Source organism: Kogia breviceps, chromosome 6, assembly GCF_026419965.1.
Source record: "Kogia breviceps isolate mKogBre1 chromosome 6, mKogBre1 haplotype 1, whole genome shotgun sequence".
NCBI classification, from domain to species: Eukaryota; Metazoa; Chordata; class Mammalia; order Artiodactyla; family Physeteridae; genus Kogia; species Kogia breviceps.
The window spans coordinates 31,989,646-32,008,025 of NC_081315.1; the positions used below are offsets into that span (position 1 = coordinate 31,989,646).

At 39.5% G+C, this 18,380-nt stretch overlaps 1 protein-coding gene across 5 annotated transcripts in view; it reads right to left on the reverse strand.

Annotated features, from left to right (window-relative positions):
• The window catches only part of FBXW7 (F-box and WD repeat domain containing 7), a 208,169-nt gene extending 190,266 nt beyond the window's left edge, over positions 1-17,903 (reverse strand). For 4 of the 5 annotated variants that reach the window (XM_059066684.2, XM_059066683.2, XM_067035665.1 and 1 more), the window contains exon 1: positions 16,777-17,903. The gene's annotated coding sequence lies outside the window, so the exon portion shown is untranslated. The remainder of the gene's footprint in view (positions 1-16,776) is intronic. The other variant, XM_067035666.1, reaches the window with a different exon arrangement.
• Positions 17,904-18,380: the final 477 nt, after the last annotated feature.

An 18,380-nucleotide genomic window follows, 5' to 3' on the forward strand; every position in this document is an offset into this window, starting at 1 on the left:
AATGGATGTAGTTTACTGTACATATTATACCTCAATAAAGCTGAATGAAAATAAATAGGAAACAAACAAACAAAAAAAGCATCACCATTTGCCCTGTGGCAGTCACAACGTAGCTGCCATTCCCTGTGCATGTGGGAATTTGGTCATGGCAGTTTATATCACCATAATTTTTACTGAATTCTGTGTACTCTTGGTACACACATGTTGAGTTTACTTCCCAATTTTAAATGTCCCCTAAAAGACTACACTATGATTCAGCATTGAAACAAAAAATTATCCTTGCAAAAAAGCACAGATAACAGCAATGGGGAATAAGTTTGACATTCGTGAAGCAAGTATTTGTGCTTAGAAGAATGACCACAGTTCCGCTTTTTTTTTTATTTAAAGAAGGCAACATCCAAGTACTAATAATGTATTGTATCATACTTTAAGCCAGCATTTTCTTCCTTATTGATAAATAAAATAACAATTTGTCTTAAAACTGATCATGTGGTAGACAGCATTCTAAGATGGCCTCCAAGATTCTAACACCTTGGTGTACACATCTTCTCAAACTTATTCAACCAAATATTAATCTAAATGCTGTTGTGAAGGGATTTTACAGATGTAGTTAAAATCTCTAATCAGCTGACTTTAAATTACTGAGATTATTGTAGTAGGCCTGACCTAAAGAGATCAGTTCTTAAAAGAATGCAGTGTCTCCTATTGTACTTAAAGTAGCAAACCACCTTGTTGTGAACTGCCCATAGGGAAGACCACAGGGCAAGAACTCAAAGGTGGCCTCTAGAAGCCTCTAGGGGACTGAGTGGTCCATGACAGAGAGCCAGCAAGAAAACAGTGATGCCATTCCTACAAACGCAAAGCATTGAATTCTATGAACCACCAGTGAGCCTAGAAGAGAACCATGAGCCTCAGATAAGATCACAGCTCTGTCTGACACCTTGATTTCACTCTGGTAAGACCCTGAGGACACGACCCAGCTAAACCACGGCCAGACTCCTGACCAACAGAAAGTATGAGATAAACTGCTAAAGTTGTGGTAATCTGCAATGCAGCAATGGAAAACTAACACAGATGCCTCCTTAGATTTGAGGAAATATGGTTTATATTATTTCTCTTAAACGCTGCTAATCTGCTCTATCATCAGGACAATTTCTTATACTTCACATTATTATGTGTTATTATTCAATTTCACAAATCAGTAGGATGAGGTGATACCACTCTGAAAACGTTACAGGCAAAAAAAAAAAATCTTTATAACATCTAAGAATTTATTTCCTCCATCAACTGGGCACACAAATTTAGTATATTTGCTTCTGTCTTTCTAAACCAGTGACATACCAAAAATAAATAAATAAGTAAATATCTCAGTCCTTATCCATTTCTAAAGGAATCAAAGTAAAGGTGAATGTGTGATAAGAAAAGCTAATTTTTAGATCTAGCAAGGCCATATAATTTGGGACAACCATCTAGTTTCTAAGACCTCAGGGAACTCAGTTATTTTTTTAAAAAAAAGGCTAATAGAAACCTGAATAAAGTCTGGAGTCTAATTACTAGAAGAAAAATATACATACATAAATGGATAATAACACTTGCTCTGCCAATCTTATGTAGTATACAATTAAATGCCACTGAAAACAGCCTGCACTTCTATAGATCTTACTGTGTGCCAGGCACTGTTCTCTAAATAATATATAAGAAATAAATGTATAGATGATAAATATAGTACAGAATAGTGATTAGGATCCCAGACTGTAGAACCAGACTGCCTGGATACAATCCCAGGACCACTACTAACTAAAGGTGAGATCTTGAGCATGTTTAACTTCTCTGGGTCAAATTTTCAACTATAAAATAGGGACATTTACAATACTTACCTTACAGGGTTACAGTGAGGACTGAATGAGTTAATATATACAAAGGAAATAGAAGAGTGCCTGGCACATATTACGCACTCAAATGATGACATCAATATTATTTTTATAATAATACCATATTAACAGTTACCTCTAACAAAGGCAAACTGTGTATTTGCTGAGGATCCTGCTGGACTGTCCCCCTGGGTGGCTTTTAGTTTTATTTAACTGTATGAATCTGCCAGGGCACAGTTAAAACTTACTACCGTATTTTTTAACCTTAATGATATGTTTACGGGTTTGAGTATTATGTCTGTTCCTATGTTAAATACTAATTGAAACTTATATGGAAACATTAAAAACTGACATTCTAGGGCTTTGTTATGCAAAATATAGTTTTGAGGGCCACCAAATCAGCATCACCTAGATGCTTGTTAGAAATGCACAATCCCAAAAGACACAGTGCATTTGGCCAATATAGTTTATATTTCTTTTCCATGGGAGGGATAACATTTCAGGCTTTTTTCTTCTTCTCTTAATACTCATTACTTCCTTTCCTGTGCCTTTAAGGCTCCTGGATTCTATTCAGTCTTTTCACAGCAAGTGACACTATTTTTCAGGATATTTTAAGGAGAAAATAGCATTATTTAGGCCATAGAAACCTTTCAAAAATACTATTCTATGAAGATCAAATACTAAAATGCAATATTCAAATTCAAATAAATATTGGTTTACAGCTAATGTTGTTGCTTTATAACCAAAAAATGGCACAAGCCACCAAGAAGTGGGATTAGGTCACAACTGCAACATGAAAAACTGATGCCTATGACTGGACACTGCTAATCAAGGTTACAAATCCAAGGTCTTAATCTTGATATGCAAGTACCTGAACTTTTGAAATAAGTGATTTGATATCACCTCATTAGTATAATACAGTGGTTCTCAAAGTTTGGTCCCTTGAGCAACAGTATCTCTTGTGAAATTGTAAGAATTATTACATTTTTGCGTCTCACCCCCAACCTACTGAATCAAATACTAGGTTTGTGGACCAGCAATTTATGGTTTAACAAGGTTTCCAGGTGATCCTGATGCATGCTAAAGTTCGGGAACTACTGGAATAGTGGTTCTTGTATAGTAAGTTTATACTAAGTTTTCCATCACTAGATTGAATGCAATTCCACCTGATCAAGTTTGAAAATGTATGAATGCTGGAAACAGGACACTAAAATACTGAAACCCAACCTTTACACCTGGAGACAAGTGTACCTATGACCAAGCCCATGAATTACAAAGAAATTATGTTATTTACAGCTGATGTAGTTCAACGTTATTGCACATTTACTTGATTGTCTACTACGTATGGTTGCAGGATTATTTATAAACTTTGTATAACCTTAAACTTTTTACAAAACTACATTTTTTATAAGTATGCAAGCTTGCAAGGTGAAAATAAAACTTGTTTGCCTGGAAGAAAAAAAGAAAGGGCAACCTGTGGTAGATAATGTGAAAGCACTACGAGCGTAAGACTTAGAATCCTAAAATCTTGACCTGATTATCTGATGCCCTGTACCCCAACCCTAAATTCTTATTTACCAGAACTCAATTTCATTCAGGCATCTTTGGTCTTTAATAGAACATCATTCAGCACACTGCTCTTAGTGTTTGCATGTAACTTTTGATAAAATCTTACAAAAGCACTGAATTATAATTCTGAAAGGAGCAAAGTTCAAACGCATATAACTATGGTTACAAATACAGTATTAAAACACAACCAAGAGGAAAGAGAAAATATTTCAGGAAACTTTTTTAAGACCAATATCCAGGTTTAGCTCTTTTTAAGGTAACAAAATAAAATTTAAAACTATTTAAATCTCCTAATGAATAAAAATAATAGTGCACAGATATCAAAACTACGTTCTCACTTTATTTATTAAAGGGAAAGGTTTACCTATAAGTAAACTAGCTGTGTAAGAAATAGTCTAGTACAAAGTATGGGAAGGAAGGAAAAAGTAATTTTTTTTAATGACAAACACCGTCTGAGCAAACGTACTCCACAGATATCCACTGACTTAAATAATTTATATCTTAGAGACTAGCAAGTGTCAATTATCAAATTTTCTACTATACCTTCCAAGCATAACAAATCATAGGTTTTCAAGTCCTAAATAATATAATTCTCAGGCTCATCCCCTAAACAAGAATCTCTTTCAAAAGATTTAATTCTAACTACAAAACACATTTTACATATAGAAAAAAATTATTTATAAAAATCACTTTGCTTCATGATCTTTTAGATTTTACCTAGAAAGATTTCTTCTACTGCTAAAGATGTATCTGGGACAACTGTCCTGATGTTGATACCAAGAGCAAGACTAAATTTAATAAAAAATGCAGGTTAGTGTAAGTTAGTTAAATCACAGGTTTAAATTTCATGATTATTTTGTATAAAGACATAAACTTGGGAATTGCTTCTCCATGAGTCTGTTAATCTTCTTCCTTCTAACATCTGTACAGGATGAAATCCTATTATTTTCCCCTCCTACCTCAGTACTACCACTTTCAATACAAAACTCCTCCACTGAAACTTAGGAGGCAGCAGCACAGTAATTAAAACATAGACCACAGAGTCAATGGATCTGGATTTGAATCTCAGGTCTGCAAGTTCAAATTCCTAGCTATATGTTCTTAGAAAATTCTGTGAATCTGCTTCTTCTGCCATAAAACAGGCTTATTAGTACGTATTTCATAGGCACTGCTGTGAAGAATAAATTTTAAAAGCATGTAAAATTCCTTAGCACAGTGCCTGATATATATCAAACATTCAATAAGTGATAACAATGATAATCAAAACAATGAGTGTCAACAGAAAGAGAAAGACAAATACCACATGATATCACTTATATGTGGAATCTAAAACAGGACACAAATGAACTTATCTACAAAAGAGAAAGAGACTCACAGACATAGAGAACAGACTTGTGGTTGCCAAGGGGTGGGGTGGGAGGGGGTGGAGGAGGGATAGATTGGGAGTTTGGGATTAGCAGATGTAAATTATTGTATATAGAATGGATAAGCAACAAGGCCCTACTGTACAGTACAGGGAACTATATTCAATATCCTGTGATAAACCATAATGGAAAAGAATATGAAAAAGAATGCATACATACGTATAAGTGAATCACTCTGCTATACAGTAGAAATTAACACACATTGTAAAACAATTATACTTCCACAAAATAAATTTTAAAAACCATGACTTGTCAAATTATTAATTGATTTTATAAAATTATCAAACCTATATTCTTATTCTCTAGATTCACAATGCTCTCCTAGCTAATTCTTTATAAATAGCTGGGGGCAGCTCTGAGGTAAAAAGCAGTCATTATCAAGAAAAAGAGACATAGTAGGCAACTTCCTCACCCTCCTTTTCTCCCATGCTTCACTAGCCTCAGTCATTATCCATACTTGAGAGTAAATACATACTCACTCAGTTTGGGCCCAAATGTTAAGGAGATCAAAAGCTTTATTTAACACTTGTACTTAATGACAGCTCATCTATAATGTAAGACTGATACCACACGTTCATCTTTCCAACAAGCTCAACACTAGATGGACACACAGGTGAAAAAGAAATCAACCAAAAACATCTTTCAGGAAGTACCTGTTGGATCAAGTCTCATTAAGTGAGTCAAGGAAAGAAAGATCGCCTTAATGCATCACATGCACCAAGTATCTAGGCTGTTTTACTTCTAGGATACACTTCTAGAAATGAAGAAAAAAGGTCACATGAAATATCTATCAATTTTTGCAACTGACCTCTAATTCATTCAATAAATATTCACTGAACACTAAGCACTCACTTGGAAACAAAGGTGACAAGACAATATCCTTTTCTTGTAGAGCCTATTAAAAAATCTTTCCAGTTTGTTTTTCTCTTCCATTCATTTGTTAACTTAATATATGCCTACTATATGGCAGCAAATGTTAGACATTTGGCAGGAGATATTTACTGAAAAGATGAATAAGCTAGAACCCTTGTTCTCAAAAAACTGACAGACCAGTAAAAGAGAAAAATACAAATAACCATGTTAAGTGCTATAAAAGTCACATAGATACTGCGGGTAACCAGAAGAAAGAATAACTAACTCTACTCACATTAACCAGGACAGGCTTCCTAGAGGAGATGATATTTAGGTACAGTCTTAAGAGATAAATGTTTCACAGATGAAAGGGAAATAATACTCCAGGCAGAGAAAATAGCAAGGTATAAAGACATACACAAACACACAAATATGCATATGTTGCATACACATGGATATACAGTCAGTTTTTAGATACAAGTGAAGGATGTCAGTATTTATACAGAATCTAACTGGCAAAGTACCTTATATAGTAGCACCCTCACACATACCTCTCCCCCAGCTGTGACCATCAAAAACATCTCTGGATATTACCAAATGTTCCCTGAGGGTACTGCTATATGCCAGGCAATGTTCTGTGCTTCTCATTTATTCTCATTTAATCTAACAACATAGTATCCATGAGGTAGTTATTATTTTCCCCATCTTACAAATAAAGAAACTGAGGCCAAGAGTTAAACAACCTGCCAAAAGTCACACAACCAGCCCGAACTGAACCCACACAATGGGGATTCAATCCCTACTCTAAGCACCGTTCTGTTGTCTCTTATTCATGCCTCAGCTTTTTGCATCATACTTGGAAAGTTAATATTTTGAATATTATCTGGAAGTAAAAACTAAAATTATCCACGCAAGTGGAAGTTAAATTAAAAGACTTCCAACCTCAACTGAGGATAAATTAACAAGTATTTTTTAAAGCACTGACTATACGTATGCCCTGTACCAACTTTGGAAACTAGAGTGGCTCAAAGAAAAGAAAACTACATTTATTAAGGATTTGGTATTATCTTTTCCATACATTCTCTCTCTGAAATCTCACAACATCCCTGTGAGGTAGGTATTATCTTTTTTTCAAGTGAGGAAGCTAAGGCTCAGAATAGAAAAGTGGTCCCTGACCTAAAAAGGCTTACAATGTAATTGAAGATAAAAGAAAAGTATTTTTTTAAAAAAGACAGAGAATAAGCAAGTTAAATATCTCCGTTAACAATAGATAGAAGGTGAGAAATTTAAAAAGAGCAGAAGGAAAGTATATAGTTAGATTAGTCAGGGAATACTTCTCAGAAGAGGTTTCTGTTATCCCCTTTTGGAAATGAAATGGATGAGCAAAACATGATAAGCTGGGGAGGAGCAACACTTCTGTAAACAATGTGAAACAGAAGTATGAGGACTGAAAGGAAAGATTTGTGATAGCCAACTTAAACAGTAAGCCAAGGAAATGATGGAGTAATAAGTCTGCCTTAAAATTAAGATCGCCCAATAGCTGGAGACAATAACACTAGCTGTGTGCTTTTAGGGTGCTCCTGCCACAAACACTCTCAAGCACAGCAACAGAACGATGAATGCAAAAGGCCTAAAGGTGAAGACTGGTAGAGTTGGTTAATGGAGGCTTAGACATAAGAGTCAAACACCAAATTTCATAAGAAGAGTGATGGGTCATCTACTTTGCTTTATGTATTTTATCTCCTTCAGCCAAAATGTAAGTTTCAAGAGGGCAGGGATTATAATGTTCTGTTCACTTAGATCAATGCCTGGCACGGTAAGTATACAGTAAATATCTGCTGCTGAATAAAGGCAGTATTCAAAATAGTGACATAGGGCTTCCCTGGTGGCGCAGTGGTTGAGAATCCGCCTGCCGATGCAGGGGACACGGGTTCGTGCCCTGGTCCGGGAAGATCCCACATGCCGCAGAGCGGCTGGGCCCGTGAGCCATGGCCGCTGAGCCTGCGCATCCGGAGCCTGTGCTCCGCAATGGGAGAGAACACAACAGTGAGAGGCCCGCGTACCGAAAAAAAAAAAAAAAAAAAAAAAATAGTGACATATTCAGAAACAAAGGTCACAAAGACCTTCAGCAACCACAAAAAAATAACAATAATATTGTAATATTTATTATTATTGCAACAACTAACATTTATTGAGCACTAACTCTGAGCCAGACACTGTGATCCATTATCTCAATCCCCTTAACTCCCTTTTTAGAGAGGTAGGTACTATTATTATCATCCCAGTTTTACAGGTTCACACACAGAATAAACAATTTGACCAAGGTCACAAAGCAGCACAGCGGGAACCTGGGTCTATCAACTCCAAGGCTTGCCTCTCAACTACTATGTCACATATATAGAATTACAAGTATCCTTCTAAGGCAAAGCTAGGGAAATGTGTCCAATGAGGAAAGACAACAAACCAAAACCAAAGAGAAACTCCAATGTAGTCAAAAACCATATGTCCGCCCCCTCTCCTAGCAGGTACTGTGGATATTTTCCCACCCTAGAATACACTGATTATCCCATACAGATTAAAACTTCAATGGTTTAAAGAATCCAGATGTTGAAAACCTAGGAACTAGAGTCAATCATCTACTCAACATTTCAAAGGGTGGTAGATAACGAGTGGTTAACACCCCATGTCCACAACCCAAAGAAATAACAGGGTGTGACCTCTGACTAAGGCTGACCTCGAAACTTCCTGACCCATTCTCCCCGAATCTGCCACTTCCCTCCCTCCTTTGCTCTGCGTCTCTCCCCTCCTCTGTACATCCCATCTCTCCTCACTTACTAAAAGGCCTTTACAAAAACTCGGAAATTTTGTGTTTCCTACTCTCAATTTCTAATCTAGTTAAGTTAAAACTTTTATATTTCTCTAAGGAAAAAAAGTCTACCTGTGTAATACTCAGGTAGAAAAAAGGTTCCCCACTCGTTAGAGCAGCATTCCAAAAGTTATGTTAGTCAATGAAGAGACCACCAATCATGCAAAAGAAAGCTGATGATCCGCATATTTATTTATATAACCTGGTATTACAGACATAATAAATAAACAGGAAGAAATTAAACTCACTAGAGAGATTATGCTCTTCTCCCATCTATTCAGTAACCTATTCATAATTATAATTCTTTCTGAAAATCTCTAAAATGGAAAGAAGCTAACTCTAGAATTATAACTCCAATCACTACCAACAGAGAGAAATATTTAAAATACTTTGTTTAAAAACTAGAATATCCATTAAATTAACTACTTAACCAGAGATCCACTAGTATATGTCAATCTGAATTCTGCATTTACACCAAAATCTAAAACAAACCTGCCTTAAAAGAAAAGTTCATGAGAACAAGAGTTGGCAAGACAAACAGTGCTAAGGAACATATCTCAATCTTTTCTTTCTGCCTTTGGATTTTTTTCATACACTTATCTTAAATATACAGTTCTATTAAATAAACAAACTATGAAGGCATAGACAAATTGTTCTCAAAGTAGAAATACTTTCCAAATACAAAAAACTATCAAGAAGCGTTTATTTCTTGAATTGGCCAATAGAACACTGATTATGCCAAGTTTGAAGGAAAAGTTATTTCTGAAAACTGATCCTGTATTTAATAAATATTAAGCATGAAAAGGGAATATCCAACCCTCCCTCCTCCCTCGCTCTCATAATTTTAGGAAAAGGAGAAAACTAAAAATTTAGTTAAAACAAAATCCTTCAATAAAATCCTTCAAATAAAATTCCTTCAATCTTAATTTGAGATGTAATGATACAAATAAAACTTATTAAACTTCATGATTTTTTTTTAAGTTTTTTATTCTCAGTGTTAAAGAGATGGATAGTTAAAAGACTGGATAATCCAATTACATCCTGATATTTCTAAATGGACAATTTAAACCACAGTCATTTTCAGAGATAATCAATAAATTATTCAAAATAGAGTCCTTTCTGATCTAAGCACTACTGAAGTCTTTAGGGATGAATTCAAATTCCAGTTATGTTCGAATCAGTCTTTCTTTTCTATAAATAAATGGCAGTTCTGCCATTTCTTTACTTTTTAAGATTTTTTTAAAATAAAAACATTAATGAATGATACACTGTTTCAGAGGCTTTTGAAAACACCGCAGAATTACTTCAGTATTATTTGACAAACTCAATGGCTGAATTTAAGTGTTCGGCAATATAAAGCCTGACTTTAGCCTTCTGTCTATGTCACACTTTAAAAGATCTTTAACTTAGTAAGTTAACAGTGATGGGTCACCTTACTATATGCCAGGCACTGGAAGAGCTTTACATATGTTTTACATTATCTCATTTAATCCTAACAACAACCCTGTGTAAGACATGTCCCCATCAACAGGTGATAAAGTCGACAGTAAAAGGATAAGTAGCTTGTCCCATGCCACAAAGCCAAGAAAGGTACTGCCTAACTAATGAGTCTTCTGCCACCAGGGTATCAATGTATTTTATGAAGGAAATGAGAAATGAATTAGCAACTGTTGCTGGCTCCATGTATGCATATTTTCAACCATTAGATAGTTATAAATTACCCACCATTATTAGTGGGACAAGTCCTTCTCAGACCTAGAGGATGTCATGCAAAGGTCTATTACTACCCCTTACACTACCCTGAAAAGCATGCCATTAAGATACATACATTCTTCCAAAAACAAACAAGCAATCTGTCTTGACACTTCACATTTGGCCTAACATATATTGATGGGTTCAGTATCTTCTCCTATGGTGATCCTCTCAGAGGAAAGGCTAAGTGATATTAAAAATATTTTGTACCACTATCTTTTAATATTTCCTAAATTCCACAGCAGTCATGAAGGAGCATCTAGCATGATACATGTACACATAGACACACAAACAGCACATGCTACCTCCTGCCTAAAGCCACCCAGATTTCCAGTAGCTAACCTTCAGCTGGAAAAAAAGGGCAGAGGTGAAACAGCAGAGCAACAGAAACTGCACAATATCTGACTGATCTACTAGCTATCCCTTAGATGAGGGGAAAGAGCAAAAAATAAGATACCAAACAATAATGTCTCTTGCCCATTTTTTAAATTATTTTTCAACTACCTGTACTGCAAGATAATATAACACAAAGCATAATATTTTCTTAGTTTTAGAGAAATCAATTGTTACTCAAAACTTTTTAAGGGAACATTTTAGAAAAACTGTTATACACTGGTTTGTCACTCAATATCCAGATCAAGTACAGATGTTCCCTCAAATATTTCACAATTCTGAAGGTAGAACAGGAGGAAATTTTAAATATACATGTGTGTAAAAGTATAATTATTAGAAAATATATACCCCATAGTGTTCAGGAAATGTCATGCAGATTTAGGAAACACACTCTAAACACACTGTGAAAGGGATCGTGAGACAATATCAATGAGGTATCATTAAAAAGTAGCAAAAATCTAAAACTACACTACGGCATAAGACAGACTGGTTTGACACTCAGCGGGGAAAAGTCTCAAAGTAGAAATGTTTAACAGCAAGAGTTCATTATTTGAAAACAACTCTACTCATCTGCCATGACAATTCAGCTACACTAAAATAAATAAATAATAAAACCTAATACACCACTCTTTTCCCTGGTCCACTGAAAGTGTCACCAATATAGAATATTTCTATTAGGATAGAAGGTAGGAGACAGGAGATGGACACCTTGTGTCTTTTAAACTGCCACTCATCCTTAAGCTTGAAATAAAAGCAAGATTTTTTTAAAAAGCAAGGAAAGAATCCTCTCCTAATGAATAAAAAAGCAACTTTACCATGACCTTCTTTCTAAAAGGTATACTAAAATTGTCAGGTTATGTAAAATTGTCAGACCCCTTTTTTAAAGGAAGAGGAATTGAAGCATCAATTATATATGTAGAAACAAAAAGTCATCACTAATCCAAGAGTAACCCCTTCCCCTACCATAAACAGGGGACTCCTGAGATAAATAAGATTTATGAAACCAGGGCAAAAATATACCACCATCCAATGTTGACATATGAAACAGATGTTTTGATATTAGCTATGATGTAAAATTGCACAAAGTGAATTATCCTTTCTAAACAACACATTTGAGATTTATTTTTGGGGTGAATCTATTAACCCATGCTACATTTACCCTTAAGAACACAGCAAAACTTTTTAAAGTACAGAGTTAAATGATTTAAGTGATCTGGTAAGATATAATACTTGAAATTAACAAAACAAAAATTGTGGAGCCAATAATTCTACACAATGAATTGTCATTGCAAAAGATCAAAGCTTTAAGAAACAAGTATCAAACCTTAATGTTCTTATAGTTTGACAAATATTTTCATCTGATTCAAACAAACCATCAACACTTCTAATTTTACATCTAAAGTAAATGCTTTACAACTTATTTTCAGAACCTTTCAAAATTATACTCACAAGTTCCTTCAAAGATACTTCTGGCCACGATACACGGCCAGTGTATCACTATACGGTATCGTATATGATATAGTATCTTTGAATAAGAAATACAAGTAGTCCTACTTTTTAGCTTCATCACTTTATAGATGGCATTGCCCCTGCTCCTCAGTCCATAGTTTTCATCACTGTGGAGGCAAAAGTACCTTGAACAGTAGACTCTGTGCTTTATGCAGAATCATTTTAAGACTGCCTCCAAGGAACACATCTCATTTAGAAAACAGAGACCAGCTAAAAGAGCCAGTCCCAGCTCTGTAGTGGAATGAAGCTCATCCTGCATGTTGGTGGACTTGGCAGTCAGTGTTCTATACCAGGGGTCCATAAATAAGGAGCTAAACCCAACCTACATCCTGTTTTTATGTATAAGGTTTTATTAGAACACATTCACATTCATTCACTTACGTATTGTCTGTGGCTGCGTTCAAAAGCACTTCAAGAGCAGAACTGCATTGCTGCGACAGAGACCATATGGTCCACAAAATCTAAACTATTTACTATTCAATAACTGGCCATTCACCAAAAAAAAGTATGCCAACCCCTCCTCTACACAATGAGATGCTGGAGGCAACACAAGACTTCTCCAAAAACCATCTCCAAGTACACGAATTGGGCTGCTGCTAGCCTCAGTGTGAGCTTTGGGATCATCCGGTGATCAAACACAGACACACCCCCTCCAGGCTCTTCAATCATCCCCTATCAGGCCCGAAGCTGCCAAGGCAGAGCCCACGAGGTGCTCACTCCCTACTACCAAGGTCCCACCTTCCCCACTTGTCTGCACTAGTAAATCATGTGAACGCAAAAAGGCTGCCCTTTAAATTAAAGCTCATCGAAACATGATTTCGCCTGCATAAAAACTGTTGTGGAAAATAGAGGGTGAGGAGAGAAGGCACTCATATGGCATATATTCCAGATCCTAGAACCACCATAGATCTAGCTGTGGCCCGGAAGGTCCTACCATTTGAATTATCACTCTTAAGAAGAGGCCAAAGAGGCTACTAAGAAGGTGAATTGGAACTAAGGAACACAAAAAAGTGTGGATATACATATTCCCTACCTCACAATCCTTAATCCTTGTTAGTGTCAACACTAAATGCAAGTTTCACCACAAAAATTTTAAATTTTAATTTTTAAAGAAATCAGTCTTCCAGTGTCCATAAATGCTTTGAAGATGTCTGAATTTTTTTAAGTGCCAAGTTGGGTTTTGTTTGTTTGTTTTTTAATAAAAAGATTTTTTTAAGGCATTTTCAGCACTACTGTGCCAACACAGGGATATCCCCTCCATTGTATGGGACACAAAGACACACACCAACTGCGAGCAGGGGAAGCAGAGTTCTTTGCCAGCTATTTTTAGCCCCACTTCGTCATGTTAGAGACCAAACTTAGGATAATAATGAAAGGCAAACTTTAAAAACATGAGTTTGATGAAACAGATCTGTCCTTTTATGTATAAGTTCCTTAACACTGAAATCTTATATATTCTTCTGAATTTAATCTCAAGGGACCTTACAAAAAGCTTGTTAGTGTTTCAAAAATAATCATCTGCCCTAAGACTGAACTGGTGACCATGTTTAAAGGTTGTTCCTCCTTTTTCAATTTCAACCCTCATTCACTTTTAAAACAGTAGAGTCTCATCCATTCTCCTCTTCCTGTATCTTTGCTAACTTTAACACATTACCCTCCCCCCAAATACCCATTTTTCAGCTCTCTATTCTCCATCAGCACTATAGAGAAACCTTAGTACTTTTATAACGACTCCCAATTCTACATTTTCAGCATATCACTCATTATTTTACTGTCTTAAGATTGCATTGGTATCCAACTTTAACCCTAAAATTTAATGTCCAAAGTCCACTGCCTCATTTCAGAATTACTTTTTATAAGAAACCACTAGCACCATACTAACATATTGGAAGCACCTTCTTTTTCACCCCTCCATCTGTACAGCTCTTCAATGACTGTAGTGTAAAAATGTTAGTTCTCTAGAGAAACAAAATCCTAATCCAGGTATAAATGCCTCTTGGCTTAAAATACGATTTCTTCTCAATGGTCTAAAACTACCCTCTCAGAAACACTGTTCTCAATTCATTCTCTGGGCTGTAAACATGTATCCACACAAACAAAAATTGGCCCTAAGCCTACTCAACAATCTCCCTCTGTAGTCCCATAAGCTAACTTCCTAATTACATTTGTCCCTCACCCCCTCCAATTCCAAAAGTCTTAAACACTTTATCTCCACCTGTTCTTTTCTTCCTAAAAAACACTTTCTCCTGGCTCAGACACTCCAAAAAGTTCTGTATAGTCCAACATCAACATTTCCCTAGTGAAAAATGTACAAATACATTTACATCTATAAGGTACCAAACAGTAGCTGATGTACAGTGGTCGTAGATAAAAACTGGTCCATTCCCCTTTTCTATAATTTTGTGCAATCTGTGTTTCACTGCCTCTGCCACCCATAAGCAAAAGCATCTCAAAGGCAGGGACCCACAAATGCTCTATTGCTTCTTTGCTACCCAAATATACGATAAAACATTACCAAGATTTTTAACCAATCTATAGTCAAAACAATATAAGTCAAAGTTGTAAGCAACTTTGATGGAGTATAATCTACACTCAAACTAGTTTGTTGGTCTGTCCTCTTTGCCTCCCACAAAAAAACAGCCTATGCCAGACTAGATTTCTCTTCTTCCTATCTTTGTGAAGTATGGGATACATAACTTCCTCAAGGTCACAACGTAACAGATCTAGAGACATTTGTTTTTGATTCCACGTCTAACATTACAACCACTACTCAATATTTTGAGGCCAGTACTTATTTAAAGTAGAATTTGGGCTTCCCTGGTGGCGCGGTGGTTGCGAGTCCGCCTGCCGATGCAGGGGACACGAGTTCGTGCCCCGGTCTGGGAAGATCCCACATGCTGCGGAGCGGCTGGGCCCGTGAGTCATGGCCACTGAGCCTGCGTGTCTGGAGCCTGTGCTCCGCAAAGGGAGAGGCCACAACAGTGACAGGCCCGCCTACCACCAAAAAAATAAATAAATAAAAAATAAAGTAGAATTTAAGGTTCCTAACAAAAGCATAACAAGGAAAAGGTATATAAAGAAAAACAAAACAGCTGGTGAAGTTCCAGAGGACGGCAAAGTGATCAAAAGGATGAAAGAAAATATTCTAAGCCAGACAGAAAGTCAGAAAAGATGATAGTAAAGAGGAACAATCAAAATCTACAAACCAGGAAAAGATGAACTCCAGCTTGTTCTAGCAATTCTCAAAACACGAACTTGGGATGTGTCTTGAAACTTTATAAAGAGACAGGTTTGGGAGAAATAAATGAACTGTTACATAATTAAGGGGCTAATAAACTTGGAGAATTCATCTCTTCAAAAGAGAAAAAGTACAAGATGAAAAGTGTTTGAGAAAGTTTTAAAGAAGTTTAATCAAGATTCTGAATGGAAAAATTAGCATGGATAATCCCAGGCTTACATTCATGCCCACAAAGTTTCTCTCAGCAGTGGTTTCAGAGAGTGTGAGCTCACACAGTTGTCTGGAGGGGCCGTAGTTCTTAGTACTGCCTATGTTCTGTTATATAAAATTCCACCCTATGCTTAACCCTAAGGTCTGTATAAACATATGAAATGTCAATTACTTTCCTGCACCTTAATTTGGCACTCTGAGGCGATACCTAAATTAAAAATCAAAGATTTTATAGACTTCACCGTTAAAATAAAGTAAGAGGAAAAACATCATTCTTCAAAGAACTAAACATCAGAAGTTTCTCCTCATTTGATAGAGAAGCATGAGATAACTCAAATAAGCAAAGCTTCAAGTCATTCCAACAAATAAAAAACTGCTAGCAATTAGGACATATGCTACTCAAAAAAAAAAAAAAGCATTTGGGTAAGGAAAAAGTTTAATACCTTTATAAACTGGTTAAAGTACTAAATGCTCTCCCCCAAATCAGTTTTGATCAAAAGAACTCAGAATTTCCTGAGTAACTGAAATGTTACAGTGTCTTCCTGATACGCAGGAACTGCACCCAGGAAATGAGAAGGTAAAAAAAAAATCCTGTACCACTACGTACTGAAATGAAATCTCTCAAGGAAGACTGGCAAATAAGAAAGCAATTTTACTTTCAGGGGTTCAAAGAGTCAGGGCTTCCCACTTAGGGACCAAATAAGAGTTGCCCAGAGACAAAATCTACCGCGCTGTTTCCCAACGGGTGTACCAGGAAAATGTGTATTACAGAGATGTCCCTTGTGCGCACATAGGCTCTGGCTTCCTCAATTTCCTTTTGCCAATTACTGGCCAGAAAGATACCAAGTGTCCACCCTGGAGAAAGACAAAACTCCTCGAAGAGAAACCTGTGGGCTTGAGTATCACACGCACAGAGAGCTAAAAGGTTACAAAACACTGGACTGCCGGATGCCTCTCCCCGCAGTGAGGACTAAGGTACCCCTCTCGTCTATACACTCCCAACACTCCTGGAAAACACCGGCGAAACTCCGGAGGACGCCCCAGCATCCTCCCCCTTTCTATCCCTCCATTCCCTTTCCCGGGGCCACTCACACTTTAGAGAAGAGCCGGGCGCTGAGAAAGTGGGGTGCTTCCCTTCCTCCTCGGGACTCAGGCAGCAGCTGCGGCAGGCTCCGGCGCGTTACTGAGAAAGAAGCGGGGCTGGGATCGCTAAGCCGGCGGCCACCCGGGTCTCTTCCGCGCCGCCGGAGCAGACGAGGCAGCGGCCCCGCTTACCTCCTCTTTTCCTCTTCCTGGGTCTCTTCAGGCTGGGTCTTCTGCCCGTCCCGGGCCACTTCTCCCCAGACAGTCACGTTTGGGAAGCTCCGGATTTTGTTTTTGAAAAGTTTCTTCTGGGCGGAGGCTGCGGCCGGCCCCCCGGGTCCCCCCCGGCCCCGCCGCCCTCGGGGCTGGGGCGGGGGAGGGGGCTCTAAGAACTCCTCCCGGAGTCCTGCCGAGGAGCCGGGGGGCCGGCTACTGGCCGAGAAAGAAGACCCCCGAGGGGGCGGAGGGGAGGGGGCAGGGAAGGAAAGGACGGCGGCGCCGGTCCTGCTGTCCCCGCCGCCCCGGCCTCCGCTTCACATCGGGGTCCCCGCCCCCCCGGTCGGGGGGTGGTTGCCGGGCTTGGGGTCCCGGCTCATACACTCCGGGGCAAGATGCTACGGCCCCGGGCGGGTGGCCGAGGCGGCGGCGAGGTGGGGGACCCGGCCGGCTCCGCTCGGCGCCGCCCCCGCTCCCGGCTCCAGCATGTGTCGCTGCGGCTGGGACCCCCTCCCTCCACCTTGGGGGTCCCTCGCCCCGCGCCCCGGAACGGACAGAAGCTCCGGCCCCTCCTCAGCGTCCTCTCACCGCGGAGCAGCCGACTAGTCCCGACCCGAGGTAGCCGCCTCCCTGCCCCCCAGCCGCCGGCTCCGGCTTGGGCTCGGGCTCCGGCGTGTGCAGCCGCCGCTGCCGGCCGGGAAGGCGAGGGGGGGAGAAGAGGGGTGGCCGCGGCTCCCGCTGGCCCAGGTTAGGGCGGAGGTCTCGGCGGCGGCCAGTGCACGGGCGCTGGGTCTCTCGGATGCTCCCTCCCTCTCACGCTCTCGGCGGCGGCCGCGGTAGCGCCCCGAGCTCAGCTCGCTGTCTCCCTCGCTCAGTGCGGGGCTCTCGCCTCACTCCAGAGAGAGGGGCGGGAGGAAAACGGCGCGGACCGATGACGCAAGTCACCTAGCAACCGCTCTCTTCCCCCCTCCCTTTTCTCTCCGCTCGGAGGCTTCCTCCGCGGGCCTTTTTTACCCTTTCCAACCACCCCGCCCTGGGCGCCTCTGGCGCGCGCGATGACGCTCCGAGGGAAGAGGAAGTCGGGCTCGGCGAGCGGGTGGGTGCGCCTCGGGCCGCGGGACTCGCCGCCGCTGCCGCCGCCTCTACGGCCGCGTCAGAACTGAGGAGAGGAAGGGGAGGAGCCGCGTGGAGCCTAAGCTGCCGCCTAAGCTTACCCCTGACCCGAGGGCAGTGGAGAGAGCTTGCTCCGTAGCGGTCTCCTTCAGAGCAGGTGGTGACTGCTCCTTGGGGAGCAAGGAGGAGGCCCAGGCCGCGCGGCCATGCTCTGGCGCGCATCACCCGAAGGTGAGGCATTTGGCCCCAACGGGCCTTCGAAAAGCCCAGCTGAGCGAGAAGTT